Consider the following 16,225-nt stretch of genomic DNA (forward strand, 5'->3'; position numbering starts at 1 on the left):
CTGGCCTACACAGCACCAGAGCTTTTACAACACTCGCCTTTGCCGAATGCCCTCCCCTCCCAGCTCCAGTGGTGCAAAGCTCCACAACGCCTGCCGGGATTTCCCCCAGCCACAGGGAATGGCTGTGTACCCTGAACTCCCCTTCAGCCCATCTCTCTTCCGATGCTTCTTTCTGCTTGAAGTTACTTGTGGATACATCTGTTTTCCCTCTCCTGGATCGAAAGCTCCTTGAGGCTTTGTTTATTTGTACATGCTCAGTGCTTACCGAAGGATCAGAGTGGACCCTGATAAACAGTTGTGGGAGAGAGGGAGGGGGCAGTTTTGGGGTGGAGGGTGATCAGAGACTTGGTAGTGGAGGTAACCTGACATGACCTGCAAACAGGGGTGGAATCTCGCAAGGGAGGGTGGGAGGAGCGGGGGCTTTCTAAAGATAACAAAGCGAGTCACAGAGTTCAGTTTCAAAGATCATTCGGGTTCCACAAGGACGGTGATTTGTCTTTTCCTCTTTTGGATCACGTGGCCCCTTTGATCAATGCTGTGGACCCTTTGCCCAGAAAATGTAAATACCCACAGCATCTCATGGAGGGGGAAAAAGAAAAGGAGTTGAGAAAAGACCGGAAAGGGGGGTGAGAACCATAATATAATGGGTTTCTGAGCCACAGTGAAGGTTGTGTTTGGTTCCAGTTAATGGGGTGCAGTCGATGGTTTTGTTTTAACTTTTTATTGAAGTATATAGCATGCAGCTACTTACCCAGATCACAAGTATAATTCTGCCACCCCCCCACCCCCCCACAGGCTAAATACACACACGTAGCCAGCAGTTGGGAAAGACCCCCTGCCCCTTTTGCTACCTTCCCCTTCAAAAGTAACCTCTAGGGGCGCCTGGGTGGCTCAGTGGGTTAAGGCCTCTGCCTTGGGCTCAGGTCATGATCCCAGGGTCCTGGGCTCCAGCCCTGCATCTGGCTCTCTGCTCAGCAGGGAGCCTGCTTCCTCCTCTCTCGCTGCCTGCTTGTCTGCCTACTTGTGATCTCTGTCTGTCAAATAAAATAAAAATCTTAAAACAAACAAACAAAAAGTAACCTCTAGCCTGATGTCTAACAACACAGATTAGTCTCCCCCATATTTGTGCTTACTGGACTTCTGTAGTGTGTGCTCCTTTTTGTTCTTCTGTGAATCTGGCTTTCACTCAGCATTGTATGTGTGAGATTCACCCGTAGTGCTGCATGGATCTGAGGCCTTTTCGTTGGCGTTTGCTGTAGAGTGTGCCATCAAGTGAGTGTTCTCCTGTTTCAGTCATTCAGGCAGTTTCCATTTGCGGGCTGTTATGAATGGTGTCACCCGGAACGCCTTAATGCATGTCTTTCAGTGAACACATTTCTGTTGGTGCTCACCCAGGACAAGAATGGCAATGTGGAAGTAGTCTGTTCGAGTGAATACAGCCATAGTTTCCATCTCCACCAACCGGTGCATGGTGTCTGAGGAATATTGCGTGACTAGAGCTGATTTTCAGAAGATCTGTCTGGCTGTAGTATCTTTGACGGCTGGGGGCAGTGGTTTCATACCGTGTTTCAAGGAGCCTTGGGAATCCGCAGAGTCTGCCTTTCAGGGGCTATGACAGCCATCTCGGAGGGGCAGCCCTCCAGGCGGTTCATTCCCAGCCACCATCAGGCAGAGCCCCAGAGCTCTTATCTGTCGATTAGCTTTTGCCATTATCGAGGATGACTGGCCAGCAACCAGCCGTCTGACAGGTGAGCAGCCGTGGAGGGAGAACTCAGGGAAACCAAGAACAGCAAGTCCACTGCCGTCATCTCCTAGCACACATCAGGGGAGAGGCTGACCGGAAGGTCAATGTAGATCGGGAAATAGAACCTGTATGGACTGGTCGCTTCTTTGGATGTCAAGGAACAAGGGATGGTCTCAGAACTAAACTCTTGAGTCTAGATAACTAGAGTAAAGGCTGTTTTATTAGCAAGGAGGTTGAGACGCCAAATCCAGAGAAGGCCCCCTGTGTCAGAGAGCGGGGAGTCCAGCCTCTGGTGAGTCTGAGGAACAGGCAGGCTGTCTGGATGGGGATCCCAGGCCAGATATACATGTGAGAACCTGTGCCAGCCCTTGAGAGCAGATGAAAGGGAGATTGGAGAGAGGACAAATAGGCACTTAGGCAGAATCTTCAAGGACAGCTTGAGTTTGGAGGGCTCAGACAGGGGAATATGTCAGCCCCGAGACAGAGGACAATCAGGGACATGAAGACGTCCCCAGGAGAAGACTGGGGGCAGAGTCAGGAGGGTGGGACCGTCCAGTAGGGTCAGCACCAAAAAAAGATGGACTTGTTCAAAGAGTTCTTCAGCTTTATCTAGAATCATGAAATTTCACAGAAGTACCTTCTTAACCATCAGTTATGTTCAGGGCTGTGTATGTATTGTGCTGTTATCTCTGAAAACTGGCGACAGTGTGCTCATGCACATGGTAACCCAACCAGAAATTTCAGTTTACTCTGATCTCCTTTCCCAGAACATTCTGGCTAAAAGAGAGTTTACAGTATTTGTGGGCCTTGCTTTATTTTTAAATACCCGTAGACACTATTTTCCCTCCTGTATACTTGCCAGCTTTCGGATCCCCTTGGTTTGAAAATGGCTGGTTCCCCAGGCATAATGTCTTTGGGGAGCTTCAGGAACAGCTCTGTACTGACCCTCCTCCCACTACGTGCGTGATCCTCCCAGAGCACTGGATCCAGCGGTTACTGTCACCGAGCCAGTTCACTCTGGGGGTACATGCAGTCCCTGTCCCGGTCATCTTTCACCCATATAAGTATTAAGAGCTTAAACCAGCGGTTCAGGTAGTTCTGAAGAGTAGGGAAGGGAGGACCCTGGGGAATCTAAAAAAAATAATGAGTCAACAGATAAAAAGCCAAAACAGAACTATAATACAGAAAGCAAACTGATGGTTACCAGAGGACAGGGCACAGGGAAGGGGAGTGGGAGACACAGGCTTCCAGTTACGGAACGAAGAACTCACAGGAATAACAGGCACAGCATAGGGAGTGTAGTTGATGGTACCATAACAGCACTGTATGGGGACAGAGGGTAGCTGCACTCGTGAGCAGAGCATAATGTATAGAGAAGTTGAATCAGTATGTTGTACACCAGAAATTAGTATAACATTGTGTAACTACATTCAGGTTCAAAAATTTAAAAAAAAGCAAAGAAGCAGCACAGAGCACTTCTATTAATAAGTTCTCCCTTCTTAAGGATGTGGAAGCTGAGGCTCAGAAAGAAGAGTGACTTGTCCAGGGCTACTAGTTTAATTCAGACAGAGCAGGCAGAGAGACCTGGGCATTGTACCTGATCAGACCTTCTGTGTTCAAGTCCTGTGCTTTTTCTCCAGAGTGTGAGCCAAATCACCCGGAGTGCTCTCAAGATGCACTTTGGCCAAGACTGACTCCTGATATTCTAACTCAGGAGGCTTGGATGTGGGTGCCCTGAAAGACCTGTCCAGGGAATTCTGAAAGGCAGCCCTATTAGGAATCCAGCTTCTAGTCACTTTGTGGTCTCTGTTCCATATTACCTCCTAAGTGCAGGTATAATCTGCTTCTAAGAAAATGTCATTAATTGGATTATATTAAGAGAGGAAAAATCAATACTTTACTCCCTTTAAGGAGCATGGGCAGGGGTGCCTGGGTGGCTCGGTCGGTTGAGCATCTGTCTTTGGCTCAGGTCATGATCCCTGGGTCCTGGGATTGAGCCCTGCATTGAGCTCCCTGGTCAGTGGGGAGCCTGCTTCTCCCACTGCCTGCTGCTCTGCCTTCTTGTGCTCTCTTCCCCTCTCTCTGTCAAATAAATAAAATCTTTAAAAAAAAAAAAAAAAGCATGTGCAATTGTTATAAGTGAAAATACACTACAAATTAAGAGGGGAAGCACCTGACAGGCTACTAAAAAACAGGAGTCTCATGGGGCAAAAGGATTCCAGTGTTTTTCCAATTATCTGCAAAAATAGCCTACTTACTGATTGCATAAATTTGCAGGCCCAATTCAAAAGGTTCACACAAGTCCATAAGGAAGAATTAAAATACAGTTCAGTAATTGAACCCTGTCTCATAAAGATGGTATGGGAGGAAGCACTTTATAAATTGCCATCTTTTAATAGCATTATTATTACATCTGGCGTACCACATTAGAAATAGAGTATCAGGTTCTACACTGTGGAAAGGCAGAAATGATCGATAAATGTGTGGCAGCATCTGCATGTGACACATAAGAGTGGTTTCCCCAGAATTCAGCTTGGGGTGGTTTTCATTTTTAAGAGAAAGCACGGGCCTCCAGTGGTCATGTGATCACAGAGTCTGTCCATTTATAAATGTTGCCACCAACAGGTAATGGCTGTTTGTAGGACTTGGATGCATTTACTCAGTCTACTAAAATCAGTCTCCTAATTTCTACACGTAATATAAACACGTGGCATTTACTTTGACTTACACAGTACCTAAAAGTGTTCCAGAGAATCTCACGTACTTCAAGAAATAGCCCAGGGACAAACTTCTGGTGGAATGAACTCCACCTTCTAAAGCTCCTATTTGATCAGAGACAACTACGTGCTGATCTCTTCCATCTCTCTCAGGAGTTTAATCCCTGAATTCATTAAGCATTAGAAAAATTGACGTAACTTTACAGTTAAATACGTGAATTGATAAAAAGTATTAATATTGCCATATGAACTATTAGGATTTGCTTGAAAGTGTGTGTCATGCCCAAGGGCACTCATGACATGAATTACCCTTGGGAAACGATCCCTTCCCCCCAACTTTAAGCACCCAACCTGCCCTGGTGGATGTAAGCAGTGGAGGCCTCTGGGGGTACTTCCTTGTTTCCAGGGCAAGTGGCAGCAGAATTCTACTTTGCTGTAGCCATGCTTAAGGGGAAAAGTGTACCAAGGCCAGAGGCCAGAGAAGGAGCTGCTTTTGAGGCCAAGGGTCACAGGTATCCTAAAATCAAAGTCTGTCCCACCCTCCCTTTCCTAAGTACAGGAAGGAGGACAGTATGCAGACTCATATTATATTTTGGAAACCAGGTAGAACTGTGCTCAAGACACAGAAGCAGTTGTCTTACAATGGAGAGATGTTTTGTATGGTTCCTAGTTGATATTTAATTAGAATCCAAGCTGAACGATGAGTTTCTCTGACTTAACCTCTTGGTCCAGTAGATAATGCATCCGAAGAAATATTATCTGAAGGAATCCTTTCGTAATGTGACACAATCCCATTTGCCGAAATTCCGGTGTTCATACATTGGGTTCAGGCCCTTATCACTCACCTGAGGTACTGCCATGGAGACTTCTGTCATCATTTCGTTGGTAGAGTATTTCTTGAGTTCCTGCTGTGTGCCCAGCCCCAGAAATATTTTGTCCCTTTTGTTTCCTGAAGTATGAAGAGGAAAAATGACAAAGCTGTCACTTGCTGCCAAGGCCAGTGACTTCTTTCACTTACCAGACTACCTCTAGGTTATTCCTCTTGTTGCACGTGGTAAGATTTCATTCTCTTTTTGTGGCTGAATAATATTTCATTGTATGTATATGCAACTTTTTTATCCATTCATCTTCTCTGCGGGCATCTAGGTTGTTTCTGTATCTTGGCTATTGTAAATAATGCTGCAGAAAGCACAGTGGCGCGTGCATGTTTTCAAATCAGTGTTTGTGTTATCTTTGGGTAAATACCCAGTAGTGCAATTACTGGGTCGTGTGGTATTTCTATTTTTGATGTCTTCAGGAACCCGCATACAAAACAACAAGTACTTCGAGCCATAAGGGCCAGCCCAGGTTTACCTTGCTGGTCACCCTAGGAATTTCATAGATGTTGCTTTCCTCAAAGCAGTTATCAAATCCGGACATGTTTGAAAGGAGGTAGAGCGTGTTTCCTGCTGTAATTAATGGAAGAAGGGGAGATGAAAGAAGAAAGAAAAATGAAATGTCCTATGATGTCTCTTAGCCTACTGGTTATGGGTATGTGGACCACAGGCTTGTGTATTTTGAGAGGGAATGCAGGGAGCGGTGCTTCTTGGCGGGTTGAGCTTTGGCATCTGGGACTCGGGGTCTGAGTGCTGTATAAAATGGGCAGAGGACCCGGATTATGGCTGCCTTCATCCTGTCTACGCCTCCTCAAAAGGCAGGTCCTTCCCCTGCACTGTGGACATTGGCCGTACTTGCTATATCATGATCTGGAGGAGGAAATGGTAGATAATAATTAACCTATCTTCCATTCTTTAATGACAGAGCTCCTCTTATAGTGTTAATTATTATCATGTTCTAGACCATGAAGTATTTAGGATCACAGGGTTTAACTTTTAATTCTTGAAATTTTCCATCTACCAAGAAAGAAGGCATCCCATGTACCTGTCAGCTGACTTAAGCAGTCAGCCCCAGACTCGTGGCCAGTCCTGCTTCATACATCTCCTCTCCCTCTGTCCACTCATCTAGTTTCTATCACCGTTGCTTTGTTTGGCCTTGAACTTTCTGCACATGGAATCAGACAGCATGTGCTCCTGTGCCTGACTTCCTTTGGCCAGCGCAATGCCTGAGAGATTGGCCTGCGATGTTGGGCGCACCTGTGGTTGGTGGCCCTTTGTCACTCACCTGGAAAAAGGCTTCTGGCCCAAGCTCCTGGGTGCCTGCTCCCCTGTTTTCCCTCGGTGTCTTCCAGGCCTCCCTTTCTCATCCCAGATCTCTGACCTGAGCCCGTGCTCTCGGGCCCTCATTTAACCTCTCTGGCATCTTCACACTCTCCTTGGTTGCTCAGCACTCCTCCTCTGCTTTTTACAACACCCAGATGACAGCCATCTCTTGAAGCAATCCTCCCACCCCTCAAAGTTCGCGTTCCTCGTCTTCAGCACACTGCTACTTCTCGAAATTGCCCCCCATGCGCACCGCTGAAGTTCCTGAACTAATAGTTCTTTTTGGCACCCCTTATCATGGGACCTCCGTTCCCTTCGTGCCGCAGCAACCTCACCCCCCCCCCCCCACAAACCCCGTCCTCACCCAGTCCCACGGGCTATGGTTGCTTTCTCCTTCCTGTGCCCCCATAAAGTGACTGATAACTGCCCCTCCTCCTGGTTTTCTGAGTAACACCTACTGGGATTCATTCATTAATTTTTTTCATCGTAAACACATCACACGTGGTGGAGAGCATGGATTCTGGAACTGGCTGCCCGTGTTTGGAGTGCCAGCTCCTCCGCACAATTGGGAGAAGCAGTAGTGACCACCTCATAGCATTGCTTTGAGGATTAAGTGAGTTACTGTCTGTAAGGCTCTCAGAACAGTGTTTGGCAAGCAGATGACATGCAACAGAAGTGTTAGCTGTTGAGACCGAAGAAACAAAAACGTACACACTGCAGGAGTGCATAAAAACAACGCGGAAGGTCCCCCACTTCTCTCCACCAAGCAACAGACACATCGAGAGTATGCTCTTTAGTCTGTCTTCCGGGTATGATGTATTTTTAGCTAAGCCTAGCTCTATAACACTAACGTCTGCCCTCCCTCCCCAACATCCCTCTGTCTTCCTAGCTGTCTGGTGTCCCCCATCCTGGCAGCATGCACAGCCGCGTCCCCCCACCTCCACCCCACTTCTTTGAATCTGCCCTTGTCCCTGCCCGTGTGAGGAAGACCCCGGATGTATGCTGCTCTTTCCCTCAGATGCCCCCTCCAAGTCTAGGGCTAAAGCACCACCTTTGGGCTGTCAGTCCCCATTCGGCCCCAAGAATGAACTCCATTTCCTACTCTTGTCTCTAGCTCTTTCTTGGTATTCCAGTCATCTTCCTCTGTTTGATGAAGTCCTGGTAGTGATGGTGATAGAGAACACTGGGTGGTTTCCATGTGCCAGGCTCTCTCCTGTAGGAATCCGTTTAATTGTTAAATCCTATGAGGCAGGCCCTCTTGGTATCCCATTTTATAGACAGAGAACCTAGGAGTTGAGTGAGACTAAGTCATTCATTCAACATCATGCAATACTGAGTGACACGCAGAGCCTGGGCTCTTTACCCCATTGTCTGCCCTTAGACCTTCCATGGAAATAGTCCATCCTTTCTTTCTCTGTCTCCTAGTTCTATTCCATCCAACATACGGTCATTCAGTTCTTTTTCCGATATTCTCTATGCCTGTCACTTCTGCTCAGAAACCTTTGGGGACTCCCATATTCACATAATGGAGTCAGCTTTAACCCACACTTACACTCCCTCAACATCCATTCTGAAATTCTCCCCACTCCTTTGCCACTGCCTACGCAGTCCCTATCCTTCAGGGATCGATTCATTTAAGAAATTTATCCTTCATGCACCTCTCTGCTTGCCCAAGTCCCCACTGACCATACTTTCCCCAAGCTCCTAAGGCTTCCATCTGTCATGCTTTTTTGGCCTTTTATTCCTTATTTTTCAAGACTTGGTCCATCCTATCGGCATCCTAAGCCTTTTAGTCCCCAGTCTGGTAGCCCACATGCCATATATGTTACAGAGCACAGCCCTCGCCGTGACTCTGGATGTCAGCGAGCTGCTCAGTCTTCCCAGTCTTTTCTTCACCTTCTCTCTCGATCCACTCCTCCCGTGCCTCCAAGCAGCTGACACTTTCAGGCAAGAAAAACGACTACCTGGTTGCCTCCTAAGTGGAAATGGAGGCAGCGGTATTTGCCTGTTGCCTCACTTTTCAACTCTCCCAATAGGTGTTTGGGTTGTTCATCAGAGTGGACTGCGTGCAGGTGGGTGAATGTCTGTCTGCTAAGCAGTCTCAGAATGCATGTCCTCGCTTAGAGAGGGTCAGATGCTAGGTCTTTATGACCAGAACCCAAAATACCTCTGTTCTTCTGCTTTGTCAGCAAACCAGGAGCAAAGGTAGAACAGCTACGTTGTGGACAACATCCTGGGCAAGGGACCCCGTTACAGACCACCTCCCTCCCTGTTCAGCTAGGGCAGGTGGTAGCAGGTCTGGGAAGGCTGATGCAAAGGACTCCCAGATGGAAAGGAAGGGACAGGTTCTCTGGGTGTGGGTATCCAAAGGGGCACAGACCCATTAGCACAGGTAAGAGTTTGGAATACCTCCTTCTTTAGGCAGATTGGTCCTATGTCCTTTGCCAGCAATAACCTCCTCAAGGTGAAGGCCGTGTGCCTCGGTTTAGTCCTCGGATAATGCCAGGAATGTGGATCAAGGTTGGTTTACATGGACCACCTGTTGATTCATTTAACAGCCTGATTCTCCTCTTGTTTGGAAGATCTAATTCAGAACTCCTCTCCTTCCAACACAGTGGTTCTTCAGCATTAGGGAGCATCTGGAGGGCTTCTCAAACTCTAAGTTGCTTGGGGCGCTGCTTCCAGAGTTTCTGAATCAGGATGTCTGGGGTGGGGGTTTGAGAATCATTACTTTTAAGAGGTCCCCAGGGATGATGTTGCTGTCTGCTAGTGTGGAGACTCACCCCTTTATGGGACTTCCCCAGTGGGATCCATTCCCCGTTCTGAGACTGCTTCTCTTCGAAAATGCTTAGCACCTCCGGGCACCATGGAACTGGATCTTGGATATGTTCTTCCATTGTTTGGAAATCATTCTAAGGTCAGATAGCACTGTTTGCCCCGCAAAACAATAAACCCTTTTAAGGCAAGAGTTTTGTCTTCTGCTTCTCTGGTCTTTCCCACTTCCTCTTTCCAGCCCCAGCAAGCTCCCTGTACAGGGCCTGTAGGCGGCTGGAGCGTGCAGTCATGGTTAGGGACCCCAAGGTTCCCTTACACACTAGGCATCCCAGAGGGCATTGGTTTCCTTATTTGGAAAGTAGGCAATTAATACCACCTTCGTCATGATCTCCAGATTAGAGTATTAGAATAAAAAACACGGACAGAGCCATGCATCAAACGTGCTCCCGTTTGTATTTTTTAAAGACATATACATTTTTTAAGATATGTAAATCATCATGCTTGTATAAGCAGGGGATGTCTTCAGAAGGAAACCTGGGAAACTTGTAACAGTTTCCTCTTCACCTCGGGAAGTCTAGTGTAGAAGGACAGCGAGCTTTTCTTGTCTACCCTTTGGGCAAATCCATTCAGAATTTTTCCTAGATCTACATATTCTTTTAAAATTTAAAAACTAGTGAGATAGTCATTTCTTTTTCTGAGTAAAATAACTTTAAATAAAGCCCATAACCTAGTGCCTAGCACAGAAAAATCACTCTGTAACTGTCAGCTTTTGTGTTGGATATTAAGTAACTATAGAATTCATCCCTGTATTTATTCATTCTCTTGTGGTTAAACAGACAAGATCTCCAGAGATCCTCAAGGCAGCCACGCAGATAGGAGCAGATCCTTTCTCAGCCAGGCTTGCTATGTGAGGGCGAGAGGAAGACGTATTTCTAAAGGTCAGACCCCTTGTTGATTGTGAACCCATCCCTCTGCGGGGTCCCGGCCTGGCATCAGCAGAAGGGGCTGGTCCTGCATGTCTGCAGGTGACCGGCACAGAGCTGCTCCCCACGACCCACCTTCACTGACTGCGAACCTGCTTGGGGCGCGGGATGGGGGTGCAGAGCAGCCCTGCTTTTGGAATCTGGGGGCTGCACAGGTGGCCAGCCCATGCTGGAGTTGCGTTCATACAGTGCCAGCAACTGACCCAGTTGCATTGGAGTCCCAGGGACTCCACCCCGGCCTTGCAGAGCTGTGAAGGGAACCAGACAGGTGGGTGACCTTTGGCTCGGAACAGTCTGTATTTTGTGGGATACTTGTGGGAAGGAGTAGCGGGGTGGATCCTATTTCTAAGAAAACAAACACTCAACACAAACTCCCCAGGGTGATAGGTTCGCTGGTTGGTGTGTTGGTTGCTACATCTCGTGTCTTAATCTTAGCCGAGTGATTATTGAAGCCCCATTCTCGGAATTAGTCAATAGGAGAGAAAAGATGGCATGGGATTATGCATCTGGCAGCTTAAGGGTATAGCTTTGAAGTAGGAGAGATGTGGGTTCCAATCCTGTCTCCCCTGCGTACTAGCTGTCTGGTCTTGAGCAAATTATTTAACCGTCCTGAGCTTCAGTCTTGATAGGTATGATAAATCCCACCTCCTACAGTCGCAGATGATAGTAAATGAGTAACGGTGTAGAGTATGTGATACAGCGCCTGGCACACAGTAAGCGATGAATAAATGTTACTGGGATACTATTAGTATGGAGCTAAACTTCTCACAGTTCAGTGGGAAGACAATATTCATACATGCCAAGTCAGTTACATCACAGTAAGCACGAACTGACACACCATTAGCACCGAAATAAATGTGTCGCCCTTTTGAGAGCTGGATGATAGCTATATCATATATCATATATGATAGCTGCACATCAGAAAGAGGAAACATGAGTACACACAGCCCCTGCCTCCCCCCCTTGGTGCCTGGGCCACCCCTTCGGCATCCTTGAACCCCTGAGCTTGACGCATGGAGCCCGAATCATAAAGGGAATAATCACTGCAAGCAAAAGTAGAGAGACCTTTCTGGAAGAGAGAAAAGTGTGAACCAGGGCCTAAAAGAGGGAATTTATACAGGCCAAGAGAAATGGGCAGAGAACTTGCATAGATACCTGCAAGAGGACTTGTAAACACAGCCCACTAAAAGACAGGCAGTGGGCTGACAGCCCCTGGGTGCGACAGCGGCGTCACGGGGAAGCTTCCGGGCCTGGCCTCAGTGGTCAGACCGCCGGGGCTCACATCCCACCCAAGCAGCTTGATGGCTGTTTGACATGAGGCACAGACTTGACTTCTCTGTGGTTCGGTTCTTTCCTTCGTAAAATGGCCATGAGAAGAGAACCCATCTTCTCATCCTCTCACGGGGTGATGGCGAGAACTCAGCAGGATAATGTATTGACGAGGATGGGCGTGTAGCCTGGGGTCTGGCATATAGAGTAAGCTCTGCGTGGCAGCAGTGCCTTTATGATGAGGATTTTTATTACAGTGGCAGAAATGTTAGAGAGGATCAGGATTGAAAGCTGAGCTCTCTCAACTTTTCCTGGCATCCTGGGGAACCCTTGGTTTGCGACGAGAGAAAAAGTGAACAGCGGCCCTACACCTCAGCGTCTAGTAATCAGAAGAGATGAGACTGGAGAAAGAAAGGTGAGAGGCAGGAGTCCTATGATGAGGCTGAGACCGTGGCCCTAACTTGAGGTGCTGGGAGTCATGATGGAGGGACAATGGCTGCAGAGAGAATGGGGCAGTGCGGGGGCGGAGGGTGGGAATAAAAATGGATGGTTTGTCAAAATGTAGGGGGCAAGAGAATTTGGAAAATGCCAGGGTCTGCGGTTGCACTGCCCCTTGAGGTAGCCACTGCAACTCGTGAACAGTTGAAATGTGGCCAGTCCAAATCGGGATGGGCTATCTGTGTAAAATGCGCACTGAGCTTTTAAACATTCAGTACCAAAAGAAGGTAAAACATCTCAGTTTTTTACATTGATGACATTTTGACTTTGGTCATAGCCATCTAAAATATATCAAAATTTCTCTTTTCTCTCTTTTTTTTTCATGTGGCTACTAGAAAAGATTTTAATCATATATATGGTTCAGACTTCTGTTGGCTAGCACTTGGTCTAAGGAATCAGGAGAAGGGAACGGAGGCATGAGGATGCCTCAGTGACCGGGACAATGGTGGTGTCACTCTCTGAAGAAAGGGACATCAGAAAGGTTGAGGGCGGGCAGTGGTGTTTCACCAGCTTTTCCATGTGTTGTGTTCAAGGCACCTGTGCGCCGCTTGTGTGTACATTTAAATTGGCTTTCATTTAAGAGTGTGGAATTGTGGTAAAGGGTTGCATGAGAAGCGCATTGGTCATGGTTCACGTCACGGTAGAACGTCATTTACCTGACTGAAGACCAGTGTGGGTCAGGCAGGTGCCAGGTAATTTACATACGTTCTTTCATTTCCTCCTGCTAACAACCCTGTGAAGTCAGGGCTATTATCACCCCTTCCTATTTTACAGATGAGGAAACTGTAGTTCGGAGAAGTGTAGCAAATGAGTTGTAGTAAGTGCTGAGCCAGGATTCAAATTTATCTGACCGTCAAAACCCTGTTCGCTTGGCTGCATCAGGCCTCCAGGACTGAGGCCCTGAGAAAACCGAGTTCGAAGAAGGAATGAGAGCTGTAGAAGGAACATCATCGGACAGGCAAGAACAGGGCAGTCTAGCATCACTGAGAGGAGAAACTTTCCAGAAGGAAGTGACTGTTCAGAAAACAAATGTAAATTTTGTAGCCAAGAAGTGTGTTAAATGATAGCTATTTCAAACCAAAGGCTACTTAATCCTATAAGTTAAGGTCATTAAAAGGAGTCAGAATTTTCCGGGGCTTGTTCAGAACATTGAAAACTTAAGCATAGATAGGAAGTGGCATTCTTTTAAATGGACATATTTTAATTCCCAGGCAAAAATAAATGTGGATAGAAACCAGAGGTAAGATTCTGATAATCATTATTGGTGTTTCTCAGGAGGACCAAGTCAGAATCATGTAGAAAGCTTTAATGCAGATTCTCGGGTCCTCCCACAGACCTATGGAATCAGATTTTTTTTTTTTTTTAACAAGTGCTCCAGATGTTCTAGATACACAGTGAAGTTAGGAACCCACCACTCAGGCTCTGCAGCAGTCTCCTGGATTTATTACCAAGACTGGCTCATTCTCGTGGCTTCCTGCCAGCTTCACTAGGCGTGATGGGATCATCCTGTGTCTTTAGCAATAGCCTTACCTAGAATCTGGGGCAGTCCTTCTTTTTAGTTCTCCTTCACTTAGGTATTCTCCCAAGGCCACTTAACTGGACATCTACTGCCATTGCTCTGGAGATTACCTATTTAAATGAGCAACAGGCTCATTCTAACTGGAGGTCATGCCTTCTTTTGCTCGGTGCTCCTGACTGACAGTTCCCCCTGCTTCCTCCCCACTCCTCCCTTGTGTTCTTGATGTTCAGAGGCAAGCATGATAGGTGGTGATTAAGAGGATGACCTTGGGAGTCAGGTGGCTCGAGTCCCAGCTCTGCTGCATAAATAATAGAGTCACTTTGACCTCTCTGCGTTTCATCTGTAAAACAGAAATGCTAAAAGAACTCCTCTCTAAGAGGATTAAATGAAATGATTCATAGCATTCACTTACCAGGCACATACTCAGTAAATGGTGGTAGCTGTCAAAAATCATCATTAAAGCAACAGTATCCTTGTCCACCATCATCATTATTATTCAGGGACATGTGCCTGGATGGCAGGTAAAATGAACTCCTCAAAGATACCAGATAAGGGTCTACTTGCAAGGGTCTACAAGTAGAAAAGCTTGCTACTTTTAGAGGATGAACTCTGTTGAGGTCTTGAGAGAGTGCTGTTCTTGTTCTCCTTCATTTTGCTGATTCTGAGCCTATATAAACTCGTAGAAGAGCTCCAGTCACTGTGTCTTCCCCAGCCCAGACTATGTTGTCCACAGCTCCATGCAGCCCTTCCTCATCTCTGCCTCTCATTTTCCCCCTCTGCAGGCCAGGAACTTTTCTTTCTGCCCTTTGCTCTCAGCACAGAGCAGGATCAGGGCAGGACGTGTGACTGGTCCCAGGGCCACCACCCTTGAACTCACAGCCTGCAAGCTCTGGTTGGAGAGAAGGAGAAAAAGAATTTCATGTCTTGCATCTCTCTGTTTTCAAGTCTTAGCGTTTGGTGTGTTCAGCAATAATAGCCTTATAATAGAAATCATAGCTAATCTCTGTAAATTATTTGCAGATTACAAAACAACAGATTAACAATTGTGTATCAGTCAGGGTTCACTTACAACAAACAGAAAGCATTCTTGGCAATGCTGGCAGAATGGGCTCTCACACCGGGGATGAGGTGCGTGCTTGCTTGCATAATGTGTGGAAGGGCTGGAGGAACTGGTTCTTAGCTTCAGACCAGGACCAACTTCCAGACCTCAGCGTGCAGAACTGGCCCCCAGAACCCAGCAGGAAGTGGAGCCCCGGGAGGCTGCTGCAGGCATAGCTTCTTAGCACCAGCTTGCTCGTGACTGCACGCTGCGGTGCGTCCATCCCCACCAGGTGCAGCCTGCCCACTACCCTGCTTGCCAGCAGGAAAGTCAGCCAAGCTGCAAGAACTGGCCTTCTCACTTCCACTTTCCAGATCTCTGATGAATGTACCCCTTCGGCAGAGCCCACGTCATCCAGATGCAAGAGAACCTTAGTGTCTCTGTTGGCTCAGGCTGCCGTCACAGAGCACCACAGACAGAGTGGCTTAAATGCAGAAATTTATTTTCAGGCGCCACCAGGGTGGGTTTCTTCCATGGCCTCTCTCTGTGGCCTGCGGTGGGGCCATCTTCTCCCTCTGTCTTAGCGTGCTCTTCCCTCACTACCCGTCTGCGTCTAAATTCCCTCTTCCAGTGAGGATCCCGATCATATTGGATTGGGGCCCACCGGACTGGGCTCATCTTCACTGAATTGTATCTTTAAAGACCCTCTCTCCAAACTCGGTTCGTCCTGAGTTATTGGGGGTTAGGATGTCAGCTTGTCTGTTGGGGGCTGGGGCGTGCTTCCACTGATAACACGAGAAGTCGTGTTTTCTGTCCATCGCCACAGTTCAGGACACAGCAGGAGGAGGGTAGGGAGCTGCCCAGTGCCCGATCAGGGACGGCAGGGTGCTGAGAGCACTTCGTCAGGGATGGGAGTGGAGGATGTAGGTACTTACCTCTCAGCGAGAGTCTGCTTCTTGTTTATTACACTTACGTGCTTATTTTATCTGATGCTTTTAATAGCCCTTTGAAATAGAAAAGTATTATTTTCCCCATTTTTCCCATGAGAAAATTGAGGCTTACATGGGTTACCAGGCAGTGGCAAGGGCAGGAGTAAGCTTAAGTCCCCTGGCCTAATCCTTGGGTATGTCGGCAGAACTCAATGTCCAAGGCATGGTACAAAGGCCATGTCACAAGTTCAAATAGAGGGACCGGCAGGTGTCCCAGCAAATGTGAAAGCAGCAGCTATTACTCAGACCCAGCCTGATTTTGTAAGATTTTGACTTTTCCCGAAATCTTTGTCTTGAAGTGAAATATCTGTTTTTCAAACATTGACAATCAATTTAAAGTTCACACACACACACACACACACACACACACTTGAGTTAAGCCTGTGTGGGGCCCAGCCAAACACACCTACCTGCATTCAGCCTGTAGGCTCTGATTTAAAATAAATGTTCGTGAGATTTATTAAAGTAAGTGTTTTTTTGGTTTGTTTTTTTTT

The 16,225-nt window shown here is 47.2% G+C and overlaps 1 protein-coding gene across 3 annotated transcripts in view; it reads left to right on the forward strand.

Annotated features, from left to right (window-relative positions):
* GNG12 (G protein subunit gamma 12) overlaps positions 1-16,225 on the forward strand; it is a 129,819-nt gene that overhangs the window by 103,192 nt on the left and 10,402 nt on the right. The window contains exon 1 of one of the 3 annotated variants that reach the window (XM_046021624.1): positions 12,077-12,101. The exons of the other annotated variants lie outside the window; for them this stretch is intronic. The gene's annotated coding sequence lies outside the window, so the exon portion shown is untranslated. Of the gene's footprint in view, positions 1-12,076; positions 12,102-16,225 lie in introns of those variants that run through there. 3 annotated transcript variants of the gene reach the window in all.

Source organism: Meles meles, chromosome 1 (assembly GCF_922984935.1).
Source record: "Meles meles chromosome 1, mMelMel3.1 paternal haplotype, whole genome shotgun sequence".
Taxonomy (NCBI): domain Eukaryota; kingdom Metazoa; phylum Chordata; class Mammalia; order Carnivora; family Mustelidae; genus Meles; species Meles meles.